Source organism: Zalophus californianus, chromosome 7, assembly GCF_009762305.2.
Source record: "Zalophus californianus isolate mZalCal1 chromosome 7, mZalCal1.pri.v2, whole genome shotgun sequence".
Taxonomy (NCBI): Eukaryota; Metazoa; Chordata; class Mammalia; order Carnivora; family Otariidae; genus Zalophus; species Zalophus californianus.
The window spans coordinates 12518972-12541518 of NC_045601.1; the positions used below are offsets into that span (position 1 = coordinate 12518972).

At 44.4% G+C, this 22547-nt stretch overlaps 1 protein-coding gene across 1 annotated transcript in view; it reads right to left on the minus strand.

Moving 5' to 3' along the window:
- Positions 1-22547, minus strand: part of TIAM2 (TIAM Rac1 associated GEF 2) — a 191229-nt gene that overhangs the window by 133335 nt on the left and 35347 nt on the right. The window contains exon 4 of the mRNA XM_035728554.1: positions 2797-2880. The gene's annotated coding sequence lies outside the window, so the exon portion shown is untranslated. The remainder of the gene's footprint in view (positions 1-2796; positions 2881-22547) is intronic.

Here is a 22547-nt window from a genome sequence, read left to right on the forward strand (position 1 = left end):
AAAAATTGTAAATCCTGAAAAAGGTTTATTTAAAAGCAAGCAATCAGCAGTCCCAACTTCCTGACTTTGGAAAGCTAAATCCTGGGTCTCTAGGGACATACATCTCCACACAATCAGTTTGGCCAAGACAACCAGATGCGCACATGGGATTTCAGACAGGGGGCTGCTTCTACATTAGGGGGGTTGTAAGGGCCACATCAGCCACAGCAGCCTCCTTCCTGGGGAGCAGAGAAATCCCTTCTCCGGGAATCTTGATCTGCAGCCCAGCAGCCTCTGGACCCACAACTGTGCAGAGACACCCCCCCCGCCCCGTTTCCTCCCAGCTCCTAGGTTTCGTTCTACTCACTGGTCCTCACATCTCATCGCCCCTGCTCCCTGCTCACAGGACACACTCTCAAGAGCAGCATCATGCTCGTCACTAAGCTTACTACTTTCTATGCTAAATATTCTATCCCCTTCACCATTACAAATGGGACACTATTTCCAAACACTCCTAACCATGGTCATTGTTGCCCAGATATTAATATCCTTCCTAGATCTAAGGTCTAGAAAGAAAGAAAGAAGCAAACGAAAAACCCTGAAGCCCTGTGCCAGGAGTGTTACATGTATTTTCATATTTAATTCTCACAGTAATCCTCTTTGGTTTGTATGATCAGCACTACTTTGCAGATGGAGAAACTGAGGCTAAGCAAAGCCAAGTAATGTGCTGACGGTCACAAAATAAGCACAACTAGAAAACTCAAACCAAAGCCTGTCTGATACCAAAGAGACAACAATATTGTCATACGTACAGAAAATGGCATATCTGTGTTTTATCGCTATGACAACTAATTAAAATTATTAATAATTATAAGCAAGTCTTTTCTTTCTGGTGACTTTGGGGAACGGCCTGTTTTCATTCATGTAATGCAAAAGCACATGCTCAAAGTCTTATCTCCACTTTATGAACAGTATCCAAATATATTACTTTTAAACCTAGCAGATATATTTAATATATAAAATTCTGAGTGAATACTAAATAAAATAGCAGAAATTTATATAACACATATACATACTAACATCCTCAACTCCATGAGGAAAATGCTCTTATGACCCTCCTTTTAGAGGGTAATAAGAAAATGAGGCACCAAAGCTTAAATAACCTGCCCCAGGTCACTGAGCCAGGAAATGTCAGAGACAGGATTCAAACAACTCAGGCAATCTGACTCCAAAAAAATCTAACCTTTAGGGCTTTTCAAATAGGTGTGTTTCAGTCATGGTATCCGAACTTCATTAAAACCTAAATAAAACAGTCACTGAGGCTAATCAGAAATTCCTTTTAAATATTCTAATGCAGATGATATAAAGGTCAACCAACACACAAGTTACCAATTACCATCAAAATTTCTAACTTTAATAAGTGCTCTCTTTGCAAATAAACCCAAAACATTACAAAACTTCCTCTTTACATGGAAGATCATGTTAAACCTGATAATTCGGTGAGAGAATAATTCACATTTAGAAACAGCTACTAAATAGACAAACTGAGTCTTCAAAATCTCCTCTAGTGCCAACACATTTCTCACCATATGACACCGAGCAACTGAGGCAGTGAGCTGCACCTCACGGTTAAACTCATTATATATTCAGTCCACAAATACCCACCGTGCACTAGACACTATTCCGGGCCGTGGGGCTACGTGAGGACAGACAGACAAGTGTGTTCTGACCATACAGAATTTCTGCTCCAGGGACGGTAAGGCTGAACAGCAGGCTGATAAACAAATACACAGGGGAGGGGCGCCTGAGTGGCTCAGTCGTTAAGCGTCTGCCTTCGGCTCAGGTCATGATCGCAGGGTCCTGGGATCGAGCCCCACGTCGGGCTCCCTGCTCTGCGGGAAGCCTGCTTCTCCCTCTCCCACTCCCCCTGTTTGTGTTCCCTCTCTCGCTGTGTCTCTCTCTGTTAAGTAAATTAAAAAAAAAAAAAAATACACAGGAGAAAACTATCAGGTAGGACAGCACTTTGCAGAGAATTAAAATGGGTGGCCACTTTAGGTTGGGTAGACAGAGATGGGTCTCTCAGAGGCAGCACCTTGAATTGAGATCCAAAAGGTGTGGAGCAGCACTGGAAAGATGGGACAAACTGCCACCTGGGAAGTTGATGCTGGGGTCTGTGAGCCTCTGCACTGCAAGCATGAACTGCAGACACTACAAACATTTCCAGGGAATGACTTGCAACCATTCCAAACACTGCTTTGGGAACCCTTCCGCTCTCTGCTTTAGTACTTAAACTGAAACACCAATACATCGACTAGTAAAACACCTCCATCCGAAGGAAACAGCCTTAACATAATCGGAACCTTACCTTTCCTCAGGGGCTTCTTAATGTCCAAGTGTCCTGAGCTTACCTGAGCTTACAACCCCAGCTAGAAATGATAGATCTGTTCTTCAGCAGGATGTACTGTCTGGAGCTAGAGCGTGTGCTGTTATCAGTATTTGGTACATAAAGAGATGGACGTGAACGCTTGCCAAGCTGCGATTTCCCCAGCTGAGTTCCCAGAGAGGATGAGGGTACCATATTCCACACAGAGAGGATCATCCAGCACATCAAATTACAGCGCATTTATAATAAGCCATTCAGATATGGTGCCCCACTGCCCACAGGAAATTCAATTTCCAGCCCGAACCTGAGGAATCCACTGTGGCTTTCCCCACCCAGGTCCGCATACAAAGAGCAGTTAACAGAGCTGCATGGGAAACAGACACACAACTGATATACATTAACACCTCTGAGATGTACAAGTGCCTCAAACTTACCCCTAGAGGCAGTGGGAGTAACACTTAGTGTTCATTCATTCATCCAGAATGAGCTGGCTGAAGGGGTAATTCAAGCACACAGCCCTGGCAAGAGAAAACAAGAAGGTGATAAGAAACCATTTTTTTTATTACACTTTTGTAACTAAACCTCAGTTTCTCAACATTGTGCTGTATCTTGGGCTTGATTCAAAAAGGGAGCAACTAAAAAAAAAAAAAATCAAAAGTTAAGTGGTTAACTATAAAGGAAATATGAGGGTCCTCCCCACATCCTAAACAGAGAAGCAGATTTACTCTGACCACATAGGCAAGCCATTTTACAGATAGATATATGGAGGGAGGGAAGAAAAGAGGGAGAAAGAACAGACAGAGGAGAAGAAATAGACAAACAGATGGAGGATTAGACAGCCAGACAAAGCCTACTGTGATCAAGCCACACCTCCAGGGCTGGGAGTAGAGTAGTGAGTAAAAGAGGAGGTCTCTGCTCTCAATGAAATGAACTTCATTCAAGCGGGAGAAAGCAGCCAAAACAACGCAATAAACAAACAAAAATATCCTACAGCAATACATGCAGTGTAGACACCTAAACAGGGATGATGAGATAGTGAGTTTGGACAAGTGGCTACTTTAAATTGGAAGGTCAGGAAATGGCTCTCAGAGATGGCCAACAATCCCAGTGCTACGTCGAAGGAAATGATCTGCCGGGCAGAGGGACCAGCCAAGACCCTAATAAGAACCAGGGTGGCAGAGGTAGTTATCACAGACTGTGGGGCAGAATCCAAATACAAGTGGGTTGAGTCAAAGAACGAGTTGCATTACTTATGAAGCAGGTGGTTTCTGGGTCCTCTCATATTATGGAGAACAATACCTTCTTCCGTTGTTCGATGCGCTGCCCAGTGACATTTTAAAATTCGTGGCCCCATTAGTCAGCATACCAGAAAGTACCTCCCTTTTCTTTCATTTTTAAAAATGTTAAACAGATTGCTTTCAGAGACTGAGACTCGTCTTTTTATAAGACATTTCACCTCAGCTATGTACATAAAATACTACTTTATGGTAATAATTGTGTACTGTGGGTTACAGACGATAAAGAATGCAGGCTTCGGAGCCAAAAGACTGGGGTTCAACCCCTCAGCTTCCCCATTACCACTTGAGCGAGCCCAGCCTGGTTATTTAAATTGTCTGAGCCTCCGGTTTTTTCAACTATGAAGCAGAAATATTATCTGCTTTGCAGGGTTATTCCAAGTACTTAATGGGATAACACACATAAAATATTCAATTAACTGGCTGAAACATGAAATGCTCAATCGAAGTGGCAATAAAGTACTTTCATTATAAATAGTTGCTATTGGGAAAGGTGCGATTATCACAATGATTCATACTACAGAAATACACCTATATAACTTGACACAGAAAAGATAATAATTTTCATTTATAGGTTCACAGACTATTCTATGGGTGGACCTTTAAAAACCAGCCCAAGCTCTCTCTCTTTAGGTGAGAATTTAAAACTGAAAGAGGTAGGCTGACTTGCCCAAGGTGATATAATTGGTCCAGAGAAATTTTTAGAAACCATGAAATATTTGGTCAAGAACACCTGCCTCACTGGGGGGGGGGCACCTGGTTGGCTCAGTCGGTTAAGTGGCTCTTGATTTCAGCTCAGTTCATGACGATCCAGGGTCCTGGGATGGAGCCCTGCGTCAGGCTCCGTGCTCAGCAGGGAGCCTATTTAAGGATTCTCTCTCCTCTGCCCCACCTCCCCACCGCGCCCCCCCGCCCCCGCTTAAAATAAATTTAAGATTTTATTTTTTTTTAAGATTTTATTTATTTATTTGAGAAAGCGAGAATGAGAGAGAGAGAGAGAGAAAGAGACCACATGAGAGGGGGGAGGGTCAGAGGGAGAAACAGACTCCCCGCTGAGCAGGGAGCCCGATGCCAATCCCAGGACTCCAGGATCATGACCTGAGCTGAAGGCAGTTGCCGAACCAACAGAGCCACGCAGGCGCCCTAAATTTAAGATTTTAAATAAAGATTAGAAAAAATAAAGAATGCCTGCCTCTTATCCTATATAGATATAATTTCTTTTAATTTTTATTTTCTTTTAAGTAATTTCTATGCCCATCATGGAACTCAAACTCACAACCCTGGGATCAAGAGTCGCACACTCTACCAACAGAGCAAGATAGGCGCCCCAAATTTTTAATTCATTTTGGAATTAACCCAGTATGGACAAGAAAATGTTCTTTTAAGAAAATATTTTTAAATGGTAAGAATGGAAAATTGAACAACCAGTGGATTCTACCTAAACAGATTACACAGACGATTTTTATTTTTATTTTTTTGTTTTAAAGATTTTTATTTATTTGACAGAGAGAGACACAGCGAGAGAGGGAACACAAGCAGGGGAAGAGGGAGAGGGAGAAGCAGGCTTCCTGTGGATCAGGGAGCCCGATGCGGGGCTCGATCCCAGGACCCTGGGATCATGACCTGAGCCGAAGGCAGATGCTTAACGACTGAGCCACCCAGGCACCCCAGATTATACTGACAATTTTTAAAAGCCAAGAATTGTCCTATTTTGCTGATGGCCTAATAGATGGTTATTTACTAATCAAGAAATTATAAAATATAAGATCTGCTGCATTTAAACTTTTCCAGTGATAACAACAGATATTGAGTCTCCAGTACCTATTATGTGACAGAAGCTTTCCATACATTAATTCTGAATACCCTGCCATTTCATGAATGGGAGTTTTTTCATTCTCCAGGCCTTTGCACGTACCGTGCCCTGCTAGGAATGCCTCCTTGGAGAACTAACTCCTAATTGCCCCTCAAGACCCAAGTTAAGCGGCGGCTGGGTGGCTCAGTTGGTTAAGGGTCTGCCTTCAGCTCAGGTGATGATCTCAGGGTCCTGGGATTGAGCCCCATGTTGGGCTCCCTGCTCAGCAGACAGACTGCTTCTCCCTTTCTCTCTCCCTCTGCCTCTCCCCCTGCTCATGCTCGCTCTATTTAGAAAATCTTTAAAAAAAAAAAAAAAAAAAAAACAATGACCGAACTTAAGTGTCCCCTCTTCCGTGAAGCCTCCCCCGACCTCGTACCTCCCCCGGCCTCCACCAAGCCATGAGGCTCCATCCCTCCTTCACTGCCCTCACCACTCGATCACATTTAGGCAATGGCATGCCGTGATTTCTTTCTCACTTGTCTGTCTCCTTAAACAGATTTTGATTGCTTTCAAAGTGAAGGGCTCATTTACCTTTGCTTTCCTGACATCTAGCAAAGTCTCTTACACCTGGGTGCTTAATAAATGTATGACACAGACTGGTGGATGAACTGATGCCAGTCTAGGCACTGCCGTAAAGGTATTGTTTCAGATGTGATTCACATTAAATCGGGAGACTCTGAGTAAAGCAAGTTGCCCTCCATGGGGGTGGGCCCCATCCAATCAGCTGAAGGCCTAGAGAGCTAAGGCTGAAGCTTCCTGAAGACGCAGTTCTGCCTCCTGAGTGTCCAGACTTCTACCGTGCAGAATTTAGACTCGAGACGGCAATGTCAACTGCAGCCCGAGTTTCCACGCTGCTGGCTGGACCTACGGATTTGGGACCTGCTAGCCCCCACAACCACATGCAACAATTCCTTAAAATCTCTCCTTGGGGAGGAAGGTGGGTAGGTAGGAAGACAGGCAGGCTCCTGTTGGTTCTGCTTCTCTGGAGAATCCTGGTTACTAGAACTACTAATCATTTTGGATTAAAATAATTTTAGGAAGGGTTACAGAATGTTTAAGTTGAGGCACATTGACTTCAACCTTGTTCGTTTTGCAGACGAAGAACGTGAGGCCCGTGAGGACAAATTAGAGCTGTCACACAGACCGTGGGCAAGAATGAGGAACCAAACTCAGATCGCCGAACTCGCTCAGCTATGTTCCCAGAACAGATGACATGGTTTTGTCACTGTGACAAATTAGTGGTTGCCAAGATTTATGGATCCCCATGTCTTCTTTGTGGCCTTTTCCACTTCCATACAAATTCCAAGGCCACATGAAAAATTAATTTCCATCTGGTAGGATGGACTGCAACCTATTTTCAACAAGTGGGTATCTTCTTAGTAGTATAGATGTGTCTGGGGCACCTGGTTGGCTCAGGCAGAGAGCATGTGATTCTTGATCTCAGGGTCATGAGTTCAAGCCCCACGTTGGGTGTAGAGATTACTTAAATAAAAACTGAAAGAAAAAATAGTGTAAATGGGTTTCAGCTACTAACTGATGCCGTATTTTAAGATGAGTTAACAATGGGACAGGTACTGCAATATCCTGTGACTACAGAAGATCTAACGGGGCCCTTTGCGTAGTTAAGTGCATGAGATGCAAGGCAGTGCTAGGTAACCTACATCTACAATAAAACTCTAGTAAGTTTACGTTTTCAGTTATACAAAGAGTGTGTTGTATCTGTAACAGTATACAGGCACCACGTGTGGACAGAGGCATCAATCAACAGATTTCACTCATGAATGCCAGCCAGTCCTGGGGCCCAGGAGCTGCCTGCCGACTTGTCACCATGACATCAATTCAACATGAACTGATCTGACATTTTTCTCCCTTGAGATTCGTAATGAAAAGCTGCTCACTTTCACAATGCTTTACAAAGATACTACCCTTTTAGTCTTCCCTAAAAGCTGAATATAATTGGACCTTCAGCCACATCATAGTTAAAAATAAAGGAAGGCCACACCTACAGAAAGCTACCACATTAATCAAACTACAAGCTTATTGTCAAGCCATGGGCTAAGTCACAGTGTCCAGTGTTTATAAAACTTTCACTGCTGAGCAACAAGAGTGTGAGAGCCTGCGGCCATCCGTGCAATGACCAGCACTGAAACTGGCAGGGAAGACAAAGATAAAGTTACTACTCCTTAACCCATGTCCTTAAAATAGGCTCCCTGACCCAACTACCTAAAAAGAATGCATTTCTCACTGAGAGATTTCCACAATTCACACCTTCTTCAAATTAAATCTCCTTTGTAACTACCATCTCTCTGAATTAAAAAAAAAAAAAAAGTTTTAAAATTTCTGGGTTTACTCTAACCTTGCTATCAGCTAGGCAGCTTATCAATTCAGCGACTCAATGTTTGTAGTAAAACAAGACACTGGGAAGTTTTCCAGGAGCAAGAAATTCAACTCCATTAACCCCTCACAGGAGCCAGGTCTCTGCCATCTGACAGAGCCACCCCCACCGGACCTCCATTCACAGGTGGATCATTACCACAGTCTCTCAGCCCATAGAGACTTCGGAGACATAAAAGACAAACCCTCTGTGGCTCACACTCCGAGGCAGGAGGTAAGACTTGCCTTCATGACGGGACGAGTGCACCCGCCTCTCACGCTGAAACTCACATCTTATTCCTGCACAGTGCACTCTACTGGAATCAGATGCCGCCCTTAACAGAAAGAGACGGGACAGTCACCCGGTAGACAATAGAATGTTACAGAATCCACCATTCATGACAAAGGGACGACTAATTAAAATGAAAATAGAAGTTACAGTCTATCCTCCCCGAACGGCAGACTTCTAACCACAGGTAGCATACATTTACTGCTTACCATGAACCAAGCTCCAGCAAGGTCCTTGTTATTTATAAAATGGCTCACGTGAAACACCGGGCGGGGGAGAGGGGAACCCTCCATGAGCAGCTGGAAGCGGGACAGGGAGTATCCATTTGGCCACTGTATTCCATAGGCTGGTTTCTGTTTAGAATAAGCCTTCCCTAGGATTTCCACAAAGTTCACGTATCCAGGGACAAAATTCAAGGCCGCAAAAGTTGACCTGAGTGCCGGATGTGCAGGACATTTACTAAGTTAATTAAGGTCAATTCAGGGAGTTATCTGCTGAACATCTATTATGTTCAAGGCACTAGGCTAAGTGCTGGGAATAGGGTGTTGACCGAGAGCCTATAAACAAGTAAGCCAGGGTCACAGAACATCGTGAGGACAACAGGGTCCAAAGGGGTAAGGGACTGTGGAAGCACAGAGGAGCGGCCCCAAGCCCAGCCATCAAGACAGACGCAAATTCACTAATAATGCCCACATCACAAAAACTACCTGGACTCACTGTCCCTGGTACAGCAGAATGGATCTTTCTCCACGAGGATTCCATCAATGTTTTAAAACATGTCCACATAGTCTTTGACACTGCTCCTACGGAGGAGGGTGGACCAGTCTATGCCCCCTCCCTTGAACAGGCTTCAACCTAGGGGAGCACAGCAGACTCGACATGACAGGATTTCCACAGGCAGGTCAGGAAAGGCCATACATTTCCATCTGGTTTTCTCGGAGTCCTTCACCTGAAGCCCTGAGGGAGCATATACCTGGCATCATATTTGGTTTCCTCAATCCCTATGTTTACCTGACACTCATCACCATATTTTCCAACACAAGCAAAGACACTAAGGATCCTATTCCATCCCGTGCCAAGACAAAAGAAACCGCTCCAGCATTGGTGTTTTAAAGCCATCACCGAACTTTGACTTCCAGACTGAGGATGACCCTCCTCCAGCTGATGGACAGAACTCCAGGAATGGTGGGGAGGACCTTCTTTAGTACATTATGGCAGTACAAGAATCCCTAGCATTTCCAAAACCACAGCATCTATGCACCACGCTCACACATGAAGCGTTCGGGGAGGCTTGCAACCCCTTTAAAACACAGTGCTAGGCCCACAGAAAACAGATAGGAGCCAGGCAATCTCCTCATACATAAGACACTTAAAACTGTGTGTGGCCAGGAGATCACCTGGAGGATCATGGCAGGAAACACCTGCTTTCCCCCTCTTCTCCCCTGGGAGACAACTGTCCTGCCCATTTCCACCCCTTTTTCTAGCCCCGCCAACACTCAGAACCACCCCATCACCATACCTAGCATCTATTTAAAGAGAGGAGAGAGGGGCGCCTGGGTGGCACCGTCGGTTAAGCGTCCGATTCTTGGTTTCGGCTCAGGTCATGATCTCAGGGTCGTGGGATCAAGTCCCGTGTCGGGCCCCTCACTCAGCGTGAAGTCCGCTTGAGTTTCTCTCTCCCTCTTCCTTTACCCCTCCCCCCTGCACTCTCTCTCTCTCTCTCTCTCTCTCTCTCTCTCTGAAATAAATAAATAAATAAAATTTTCAAAAGGAGAGAAAGAAAGATTCATGGGATTCCTGGCTGGCTCAGTCAGAAGAGCGTGGGACTCTTGATACTGGGGTCATGAGTTCGAGCCCCACATTGAGTGCAGAGATCACTTAAATAAAAAACTTTAATTAAAAAAAAAAAGATTCATAAACATAACAGGATGTTGGGGGGGCGGGGATTGTTAAAAATGAAGCAGTACCTCCCACAGTTAACTGTCTTCTTATATCTCTCTCCATCTATCATATTCTTGCACCTGTTTAGTTTGACCAACACAAGCTCTAACCATAACAAGGCTCTCTCTCTAAGCACAGCAGGCAAAATACCCCACAGGAACAGCTAAAGAAACTACTGAAGGATATTCTGTCCATTTATTCGTTAGACAAACAGCTTACATTGGTGCAATATTATCATTTCCTCTACCCCCCATCCTCAGAGTGACAGGGAAGTCTTCCTTTTCATTCAGTAACTGAAGAAGCATAGGGATAAAAGAATAAATGCAATCAAATGAGGTACCACCGAAAAACTTAAATTAGCAAATTAGCACAATATGACAGCCTCTAAAAATGGCAAGCGACAGCACACAAGGAGAAGGTATCCTGTCTACAATATGGATTCAAGTGCTCCTTCAGGAAAAGGGGGGAAAACTGAAAGGGCCTACTGACCTTAAAGCAGGAAACATTTGTACATCCCTTCAAAGGGCAGGCACCTGAAATGCACCTGTAAAACTAATTCATCAACCACTTTTGTATCAAGAAGTGTGTTCAAATCAGTTCCAGATCCTGAGCCATCCACAGGGAACTTCTCATTAAACAGCCTTCACCGAATACCTGTGGAATGAATGGCCCCGGGAAACCGAAAAGGTCCAGAGCAAGGCTGACGGCATGCCTCCCATGCTGTGTGAGTGGACCCCAGGAAATAATGAATCGGGGGGCCTACCTTTGCCACAGAGCTCGAATGAGCCAGAACTTTACCTCATCCCAAGGCTAGACATAACTGCTGGAAAGGGGCGTATTATACAAAAGATATTTGTGGGTTTTTTTCCAGAAGATTTGTTTATAAAGGCAGTGTAACCAATGATCCCTTTCACAGTGCCTTGAAAGTAAATAACTGTTGAATGACTATATGGGGGAGAATGAGGGAAGGAAGGAAGGAAGGAAGGAATGACCAAATCGTGATGCAAGTGATTTCAACCTTCAGTGGCAGGTGATTCAAGCAAGAACCCTTGGATTTCGGTAAACCCTGGAAAGATTTGTTCCCACATGCTCTAACACTCTACACTGCCACATGGGCTACTGCAGGTGACTAAAATATTTCATCCTAAATTTTCCGGAGCTGCCACACTTTTCCTCCCTGGAGACAGAGCACAAGCTAATGCCTCAATGGACAAAGAAGTATTTTCAGACTGGCCCCCTCCCTGTAGACCTCCAGGAAACAATGATTTCAAAGTCATGAGCTTAACTGAGAAAGTTCATGCTATAGAACCCACCAGAAAAAGCATCAAGTTCCCCCCAAGCAAGGTTCACTTTGACTGCTTTAACTGTTACCCTGGTGACATCTCACAGGTTCATCCCAAGGCTGGGGGATGTTGGTCAGGGCGTGAAACATTATTTCAGATGCTATTTTTATAGCAACATAATTCACAGCACTTGATGTCACTGTAACTTAAAGGAAACATACTTGACACTTGAAGAGACCATGTTGTTTTTACCTAATATTTCTGCTCATAGTGAAATATTTAGGAAAGAGGACACCTGTGCCTATACATCCTTGCCCACAAAGTGTGCTCTTTTACTTCTGAAAATAAAGAACTGGTGATGTTTGTAGTAAATTCTCCTTTAAACACCCTTCACAGATGTTCTAATGTCCTCCCACTGACAATACAAGCGAGATAAAAGGTAGCAGCTCACAGAGAAGGCCCTGTGGTTCCCGCGTCAGCAGTACAGACATCAGAGATAAGGTTTTGAACAATGCTAACCAATATGAAACTGATAGCCATAGTACAGATAATGATGTCTTTCTGGAAGGTGAGAGAAACACTTGCCAGAACACTGTTTTGGTTTTTGGCTCAATTAATTTTACAGAACGGAACCCATGTTGGCATTCCAGTGATCACTGCGGCTATCGCTGCTTCACTTCATGACCCAAGGAGCAAACCGACATCGGGAACTTTTTAAACAAAGCAAATCCTAGGACCCATAAAAATTCAACCTACAGCTTGACACTAGGTACACCTGAACCTTCAGGTGGATTAACTGTAGCTGACAAGTAGCCCATTTTACACTTAGTAACATTTAAGTCCCTATTAACAGCAAGGTGCTATGCTGGGCACTGTGAACACATGATATAAGAATGAATCAGGCACAGCACCGCTTATCGAAGGGCCTAGGGCTAGTAGGGGAGGAAAGACAGCAAAGACATTATAAATTATATAAAGAGGCAAGACAAATCAGCCATCGGGGTGAGAGCAAGCTGGTGCTGTGAAAAAGAATGCCAGAAACTTCCCTTGGTTTAAAAAAAAAAAAAAAAAATGCACTGAATCTATCCAAAACAGACATTTTCAACAGCAATGCCACTAAGATTATCAACCGAAACTAGAGGAGAATGTAGTTTGGATCCAGCTTTAAAAGAGAAGAAAACAAAACATACTTACAAGAAAACATCAATCTCTCAAATGAAACAAACTACATAATTTTTTAAAGGGTTTAAAGGAGGGACACCTGGGTGGCTCGGTTGGTTAAGCATCTGCCTTTAGCTGAGGTCAGGATCCTGGGAACAAGCCCCCTGTCAGGCTCCTTGCTGAGCAGGGGAGCCTGATTCTCTTTCATCCCCTTGCTCATGCTCGCTCTCTCTCTCAAATAAATAAGTAAATAAAACCTCTAAAAAATAAATAAATAAACAAAGGGTTTGGAGGATGCAGGGAATCCATTTCCAGAGATGAAGGCAGATCCTATATCCGTATACAAGAGCAGGCTGGGATCCAGAAAGATGGTCCAGGGTGACAGCCTCTGTAGCATACAGAACGCCGGGCGATGGGCTGGGAGTTCAGACCAGGACAAGATTAACGCCAGGCTCGGGGCAGAGCAGGGCTGCCTTGCTGGTGGCCCCAGTCTTGACGTGAGGAAGCAGGGAGGCCATGCATTCTTATAAGGAGAGGGGGCCAGCGCAGACAAAGGACAGAGAGACCAGGACCTGAGGCCCGGAGGACATGGACAAGCACGGAGCGTGATGCTGCACCAGGTGAAGTGAGTGCAGACAGGGAAGCAGATCAGGACGGCCCACGATGGACACCCCCGGAGTCTGAGCTGTCACTTGGGCTTTAGTCATTAGAAGACAACTTTGAGAGAAGTCACGTGCCAGCATCGGTGGGCCCCTCCGGCCGACACCAGACCAGCACCATCCATCTGTACTGAATGACCATTAATTGAAAGGAGTTCTTAATGATGCAAATAAACTAGAAATCCCAGAGTGTGCTTGCAAAACAGAAAAGAGCTCAGTCTTAAGAATGCTGGAGTGCATGGTGAGGCATTAGGGACAAAGCCAGGACCTGCCCCTTAGCCATTCGCCCACGTCTCTAAACCTCATTTCCCTCCATGCAAAACAGAAAAGATTACATCCACCTTCCAGACTGTTGTGAAAACAAAATGAGGAAAAAAAAAAATCTTTAAATTACCTGCCATAGGGCCTGGTCCAGGTTAATAAAGGTTAGACAATAAATGTTCGTTCTCTCTTCTTGTCCTGGTTTCTGTAAAGCAGAAATAAATGCAGGCTTTCTTCCACAGTGAGCAGTCCTAATAAAAACTGACTTATTTTTAACTAGCACAAGGCTAGCACGATGACTCAGTAATGCCAAGGCCAGCCTAAATGTCCGTTACTAACAAATACTGTAAAACATTTTTCAAAAAATATTTCTCTAGGAACTGAGTAGGTAGGTAAATTATAAGTTAAAAGGAAAATGTAAATTGAGAAACTCGCACGGTCAGATTCAGAAACTGTTGTGTTTCCGTATCTATCACAATGTTCTAGAACTATTTTCATAATATTCTAAGATAATAATTAATTAGGTCATTGAAGCCCTCTCTAATGACAGAAAAGCATGGGAGCCTTCTGAAGGGTCAGACTATCTACCACAGGGCTATTTCTGAATTTAGTGTAAGGCTAAGCCTATACGATTGTTGTGGGATTTTTAAAAAATTTTTAATGTGATGCTACACCCAACTTGGGGCTCAAGAGTCACACTGTCTACCAAATGAGCCAGCCAGGAGCCCCGGGATTGTTGTTCTTTGAAAATAAATTATCTGTCACTAAGAAAGGTACTCAGCATGCTTTAGGAGTTTATAGAATAAGCAGCTTCCTGTTCTCCAAGCCCAATTTACTATGGGAATTGTTGAGAAATCAGCCTATGTTATAGCAAATGTATTAAATGTGAACTCTGCGTATGCCAAATTAAAAGAACTGGGGGGAATTTTAAATACTCAGTAGCTGGATGTAACTGAAGGTGTTGCTATGTTACGTATTCAGGAGTTTGCTCTCCCCCATGGCCGTCCATTCAGCATCCAATCTCCACCCTCTCTCGGGACCAAATCAGAGTCCACACCAACTAGCATCAAATTACTTACTACATCTAACCTCCTTGTACCTCCCTAAACAACTATAACCACAGAATTTCCCTAGATTGAAAGTATTTCAGACCTTTAATTGTAATTACTTCAGCATGGAATTTGCAACATATTTCCCAAGGGCATTTTAATATGTATTTCATAAGGATGAAAAATGAAATCTTCAATTGGAAAGTGGCTGCAAATGGAGAGGAGGTGGGAAAGGACAGTAGCATATGCATTTCATGGCCCATAAATGAATGCTCCACCTCCTTCAACCTCTTCAACCACCGCAGGAACTCAATACCCCAAGCCTCATACCCCAAATCAATTACTATTAATAAAAGCTGCACCCCACCATCCTCGCCCAGAGCGGCGCCTGCACCCCACCATCCTCACCCAGAGCTGCTCTGAGACCCAATTCTCTCTCACCACTCTACCAGCCTCCCCTCCATTCTCAAATTCCCCCAGGCCCTTGTCGTGAGATGAACACTGATGGCCCCATCCCCAGCTCTATGGACAACTGAGAATCTACTACTATTTCAAGTAAGTACTGGGATTTGTTCTCAAGACAGAAAGTACATCAATCATAGTTTAGGAACTAATAGCATCTTCATTCCTTAGGAAGAACTTAATAAACATATAAGAGAAAGGCTTATTGAGAATAATTTAAAAAGCTATTGTCCTCAAAAAAACATTGTTTTCAAAATAATGTTAAATAGACTTATCATTGCAATTTATTAGATAAGATTAATATGCTTAAACCTTATCCAGATATTTTCAAGTCACAGTACACTCTTTTACAAAAGATTAGCGTTCCAAGTAAGTCACCTCTGATACAGAAAGGAACTCATGACTACATCTGTTGTTACTAATTATCTTTTGGTTGGAACCCCTGTACCCACAGCAGCAAATGACTAATAATATCAGCTATGGGTCAAGCATGGATTAATACGACTTCTGTAGGACCTGGGACTACAAAAGCACCATCACTATGGTATTATACTTGCTGTGGGTCTTCCTGCGGATCACAAATGCAGCATCTTGGTCCTAGGGATGATCTACTATGACACTAATGCTCTGGGAAAAGCACCTTCAGGTCTCTCTCCAACCAGACTCACACTCCCAGTGTGAATTTTCCACCTCCCAGACTCAAAGGGACTTTGTGGGGATTACTGATGTCTGAAAGATCTTTCATCTTTGGGGATGAAAGGAGCTAATGAGTATTTGTTGGGAAGCACTCCCACTCTGCCCTATGGGAAGGCTCAGAATTCTCTTCTGAGGGTGTCTGCTACAGGTAGGAAAATGTTACGTTTGAAGTGGGAACTATGATAGACTTTTAATTATGGGGCGGTGGGGTAGCTAGCTGCTACACAGAGACAGGAGTCCTTCAATTCTAATTTTTCCTTGGCTGCAGCGGTGGGTGTGACCTCGAGCCTCACCCTCTGGCTCTGTAAATCCAGGTTAAGCACACAGAGCCCCCTCTGAGAAGCAGGGTTTCTAATCAGAGGAAATCAACTGAAGTAGAAACATCTGTACATACTGCAATTCTATAGAGTCCGACCTGGCTATAGTCTCAGGCCCTTCTTTAACGCTGCTTAGTCAATAAGAAACAGGAAAAGAGCCATGGACAACTAAAAATGGATAATAATGCAATCTCCTACAGGGTTTTTATAAAGTTCTGTGATGTTTCAACTTGAATAGCAAATTTTAAGCATGATAAAAACCTACTTACAAGTGGCGTCTAAAAGAAAACCGACTGAGGTCCTAATAAGAAATATGGAGTTTAATTCTAACCGCTGACTATCATTTCTCCAGGAACGCTTTTCATTTGTCACAAAATCTAAGAAATGCTCCCCGCACAACTTCTTGCATACCTGTTCTCTACAGGGTTCCTTCACTTCCCCGCCCCCTCCACCACCACTTCGCGCCTCCCTCCCAAGCTCCCCCACACCTCCACCCATCTCCACCATGTTGCTCAGCCTGAGCTTGGTCCGCATCTGTCCACCTTCAACATCCTCCCTTCTGGGTGGCTTCATGGCTTTCACCACTGCTCACGACAGCCGAGGCTCCATCCCCAGCTTCCAGGGCTCTTCCAGACCTACCGGCTGTGCCCCCTCAAAATCAAGAAGACCCAAACTAAAGTTATTATTTCCAACCCTACCTTGCCCCCAAATAACCCCGTTCTGGGTACCCAAACCAGGATACTGGCCCCCTCTGGCCACTGTCACAAGACAGAAGCTTGTCAGTTACCCCAGGCAGGCGGCTGCCTCATCTTCAAGTTCAGGTGCCAGTAAATCCTCGGGCTCCTCCTTCCTCACTATCTCCTTCACATGGGACTCCCTGTCCTTCGGCAGCCTGCAGGAGCTGACCCCAGCCCTGCCTCTACTGCTTCCTGCTGCCTGTTTCTAGTTCTTTCTCCGTCCACACCATCTCCCCTCCATATAGCAGCCAGAGGAAAATTCTAAGGCACAAGTCTGATCCTGTTACATTCCGGTTTGAAGCCTCTCAATACGATTACAAGTCCCAGACTGCTTTTCATGGCAAAGGAAACTCCACTGGCCCTCCCAGCTCCTTTCCTACGGCCCCCAGTGCAGCTCCCTGCAGCCCATAGCACACCATGTACCCCAATGCCTCCACGCCTTCCCTCCCTGCTAACCTGCCCCCCTCTGCTTCAACGGCAAATGCCTCTTCACTCCCAAGACCAAGTCACATGGCTCTTCTGAGACAGCCTCCCTAACATCATGTATCTCGAGGGCTAAACAACCTTTACTTTCAGATATATCACTGCTCTGGGGTCAAGTCTCTATCAGAGCACTCACCACACTTTGCAGAAACTCTTGGCCCATCTGCCTCACTAGGGCACAAACTCTGTTCAAGGAGACTTTCTTCAGCATTCCTAACATGGGGCGTGGAAAAGTCTGCATGAGCAATAACTGTTCAATGAGTGAATGACGTAATAAATCCGTGCTCTGGAATACAGCAGTTTAATCTAATAAACCATTCTAAAATGCTCCGTCCACTTTCTCCCTATTATCCAGAAAACCAAAGTAACTTCTGGTCCAAGAGTCTCCACGTCCTGATGAAGATCACAGAGAGACATGCCCCAAAGTTGTCTGGGAAGCCAAAGTGCACCTATTCATGTCTATAATGCGCAAACACGCTTTTAAAAAAAAATATTGCTTATGCATTCAAAGCCCAAGCTGAACCAGAGGCTTAGCAGTAAAGACACACTTAAATAAAGGAACTTTCTTGGGAACTGAGTCCAGCCCCTCAGGGCATCATCATTCCAACATAAATTTTCCTTTAAAAGACTAAGACAATTAATTTACCTCGTGTTTTTAAGCCCCTCTGCCCTTGGTTTTTTTTTTTTATCATTTCCCAGTTTAACTTATCATAAAGAAATTCCTGAAGAACAGCCTTAAAGACAGGAAGGGTATGCCTGCCAGAAACCTTTCTTAATGAATACAGACCATACAGTATAGGTTTTTTTTTTTTGAATAGTCAAAGTGAACCAAATTTCAACTTTAAAAAGAAATAGCTGTCCAGATAGCACAGTGCAGTTGATACGTAGGATGATAAAATTCATGGCACAGGTGAAAAACAGAAAGACAATCTATTTCTTCAATATCCCATTATTTCCATTGCCTTTAGTTACATAATGGTGGGAAGCTACATCATGACTCAAAACTTTGGACACAGCACATCATCTGAACTTGTTTTTACTTTTCTTATATATTTCATATATATATTATACACATATCTATCTTATATATTTGAGCTGCGATACACGACTGTGTACAACCACATCGGCCATCAACTTCTTCCACACTTTGACAATGTAATTCCTTGTGTGCATCTACTTCTTACTTTCTTTTGGTGTCTAACTTCAAACAGCACAGAGGACTACACTTTACCGAGACAATCTGTAAATACACGCTGCTCTACAGCCTGACAGGATTCCTCAAAGGGGTGGCTATCTGCTTCCAGTTGACTGGAGCACTAGTCGGTTCTCGGATTCTCTTGAACCGAACAATGGAGTATCCGCTGATGTGTTTACTAACAGCTCCCAGTGGCTATAAAGGATTATAAGTCACCAGGCAGGTTCTCCTCACTCACAGAACCAGAATAGGGGAGCTGATAGTGTAGAAGTCAACAGAGAGAGAAAGTACTCTCTGAGGGAAGGGCAGTCCCAGACCTAAGTCTGCCTCCGCCCCTGTCTTAGTCAGGGCTGCGGTGATTACACGCTTAATGTGTGTAAAGCACCCAGCACAGACCTCTCTCCTCCAAGCTCCAGGTTGCCAACCTACCACTTCCACCCGGTGGTGTGAGGGCAATGGAAAGTCACCCTCCTCCTCAACCCACCCCACAGCCTACCTCCAACACCTGCTGATTGCTCCTCCTCAGTATCTGCCCAGTGCGTCCGGCTCTCTCCAGCTCCTGCCCACCCCACCACACCATCGCTCTCCTAGGCTAACGCAACAGCATCCCAACTGGCTTCCCCGAATCCCCTTGTAAAACCCCTCTGGGGTCTCCCCAGTGCTCTTGGATGAAGACTAAGATCTTAAGAGGACAAAGTCTTGCATGGTCAACTCTTACCTGCCTCTCTGGCCTCACCTTCTGCACTCTCCTCCTCCCTCCTCAGGCTACAACCACATTCTCTCCTGCTGCAGGACCTTTGCACACACTACGCCTTTGCTTGACTTGAAAGAATCTTCTCCCCTCCTGACCCCACTCCAGCCTAATTATTACCTGTCCTGATCCCCAAAGCTAAGTCAGGTCCACTTCTCATAGAAACAGGTGCCTCTTCCATCAAATAACTTTTCAAGGTGGAGATAGCGTATTTTTACCATGTGACTCATCAACGTATATCTCTTCTACTTCACTCTAAACTCAAAGGATGGTAAGGAACAAATTTTACCACTATCTTGGTTTGGGTGTTCCTGAAATGGAGCCTGAGACGAGGCCATGGGTACAAACAGTTCATGAGGGAAGTCATCCGAGGAGGAAGGAGAGAGAGAGAACAGGGAGAGCGAAACAGGGAAGAAGGGAAAGCCAGTCCAAGCGCATGTCACCAATACTGTGCACAACAGGGCATCAATTCCACCAGGATCTCCTGGGAGCCATGCAGATGCCACCCGGAAATGTCCCTGGGGGAAGAAGGCAAAAGCATGTGTCCACTGGCTTCTGTCCCCTCCTAGCTTCAGGCTGTGCCCAGGGGTGTTAACTCTCCCATCTCCATCTGTGTGCACACCACACGGATGCCCACAGCACCGGAACCAGGGCAGAAAGCAGGTACAAGGCTGTCACCACCAAGTGCATCTGAAACCACACGGACACTCCCTCAAAGATATGTCTGAAAATGGAAGTGGGTCATGACGATGTGGCTCAGAGACTGGGTATCCGCTCCACTAAGTGTCCCGTGTCCAGCACAGAGCCTGATATACCACAGAACCTCAGAAATGGTAGTAGTGGGAGCAATATCATTATCTTTTTTCACATAAATGTAATTTCTCTCCAATAACACTGGTAGAGTACTTTTTAAAAACTGGGAAAAGAAAGTTAATTCCAGGGGTACCTGGCTGGCTCAGTCAGAAGAGCGTAAGACTCTTGATCTCATGGTTGTGAGTCTGAGCTGCAAGTTGGACACAGAAACTACTAAAAACAAATAAATAAAGTTAATTCCACTATGATGTCCTGGGAGGGTCTCTCCACAAACGGGCACTCAGAATTGTGGGAGAGTGGTTCCTATAACAAAAAGAGTGTAATGTTTATACTGTTATAATGAGAAGAGTAACTATGTGATTCATAATACATGTAGCTATATTTAATATCTTGAGCATGGGTCCCCAAGCACCATTTTTGCCTCCAGAACATCAATAAAGATACTTGTTGACAATGGAAGCAAATACTACATTTACATTCAAAATAACTGCAGACCATGAGGTGAAAATAACCTCAAGACATTACCTAAGTGATACAGAGTATATGTACAGCCCTCTTCCTAATCCTAAAGTATCCATAAATTCCCTAAGATTATGGACAACTATCAGAAACTACCAAAGTGTTGCAAAATGGGGCACTTACATACACAAAGCTCAGTTCTGTCAAATCCCTTCAATTTAAGGTCTTCACCTGTGTAAGATTCATGAATTAAAGATTTGGGGAATGTTTATTGTGCATAAGGACACCACTACGGTTACATGGAGAAAAATGGAAAGCAGATTCAGTTCCAGTCATTAAACTATGATCTAGTACAATGTAGGACAGGAAGATGGACCCAGATACAAATAAAAATGGCAGAGTGGGAAAAAAGCAAAATGTTATTTAAAACCCAAACGAACTGCCACCACTTCTGTCTCAAGAGAAAGTGCAATTCATATCTGTGGAGAGAGAGTGCTATATTTCCCCTTTTCTTTTTTTTTTCTTTAAAAAAAAGATTTTATTTATTTATTTGAGAGAGTGATCTAGAGAGACTAATGAAGGAAGGAGAAAGGAAAGACAGAAATGTCACAGCCTCTTCCACCTTTCCCATAAATGTTAAAGGTGGACAGAGTCCTATGCCTTGAGCAGTTGTTAGTGGGGGGGGGGGGGGGCGGAGCTCCAGAAATGGAGAAAGTCAGGAGCTCCCTGCCAAGTCTCTTCTTTCTTCCCGGCCAAGTCTTAATGAAGCTACATGGCAAGAGATGGGAAATTTCAGGTGCCCATGGCAGTGAAATCCCAGCAGTGGGATGGCCAGAGGTCTTTCAGAACTGAGGGGTGCAACCTCCAATATCAGGATGTGACCCTGTTGCATGTAAACTCTGTGCCGAGTCTCGAGCCAGCTCCCACAACCCGACTGGGTCTCCAGGATCCTGCGAACTGGGGCTCTACACTGCTGAAACCGCACTGGAAGAGATTTGCAGGGCCTTCCTGATAAGCCTGAAAATCCAGCAGGTGGGGAAGATCGTAAATAGAAATATTTGTAAAGAACTAATCAAAAAATCTTTATGTCAATGGAACAGACATCAGGAAGGTATCAAAAAAGAATTTCACCAAATATCTTTCAGTTTATTGTTAAAACCTGGGCTTGCTTCCCATTTCTGAAATCAAAGCCTATTACAAAGGAATAAAAACTTCCCAAAAAAAGGCAGGCCATACAAGAGCACACACCAGAAATATGTTGCGGAAGTGCCCTAGAACACAGAGGCCCCTCCACTGCAAGCTTCCCTGGTTGGCCCCTGAGAATGTCTGTGTGGGCACACAACCTCCTCCTCCGGGAAGCAAGCCCTTGCAGGCCGCGCGCAGAACAATGCAAGACTGATTTCTGCCCATTCTCTAAGCCTTCATGGTCTCACAGGTGATGTGATGTAAACAGTAACAAATATGAAAAGTGATGTAAATAAAATAAGAATCTGACAGAGAGGCTCAGCTTAGAAACCGCGAGGTGTCTTCACAGGGAGGCTGAAAGTGGCCTGCAGGAGGCCGGAAAGACCGCAGAGGCCAGAAAGAGGGAAGGTGAGTGTGACAGTGCAGTGGGGGTGGCCCAGGACCACTCTGCATGGCTCATTACTCAGGGGTGGCTACACAGTGCAGCCCAGCTTTCCAAAGTCAGATGCTACGGTCTGAAGACCAGCATCAGGCCTTTCAGGTATGCATCAAATACCTTGTCTCCAGATTACCTAGACTGGGTCAGTCTACAACCAGGGGTTATTAACACAGATTAGCAGCATGACTGGCTGCCAAACTTGGCTTGAGGGCCTGTACCTGGCCAGAGTTGGAACCAGAGTTAGTTTGCCAAAAAAGGTACCACTCCTCCTTTGTACTATACGTCATTATTTTCCTTCAAATATAAATTCACGCTTGAAAACATAAAAAGTTCTGCTTTTGTAATAAAAATTAAAAATTTAAATTTAAAAATTAAAATTAAATTTTCATTTAAAAATAAGAAGGTCACTGGGATGCCTGGGTGGCTCAGTCGGTTAAGGGTCTGCCTTCGGCTCAGATCGAACCCCGCATCGGGCTCCCTGC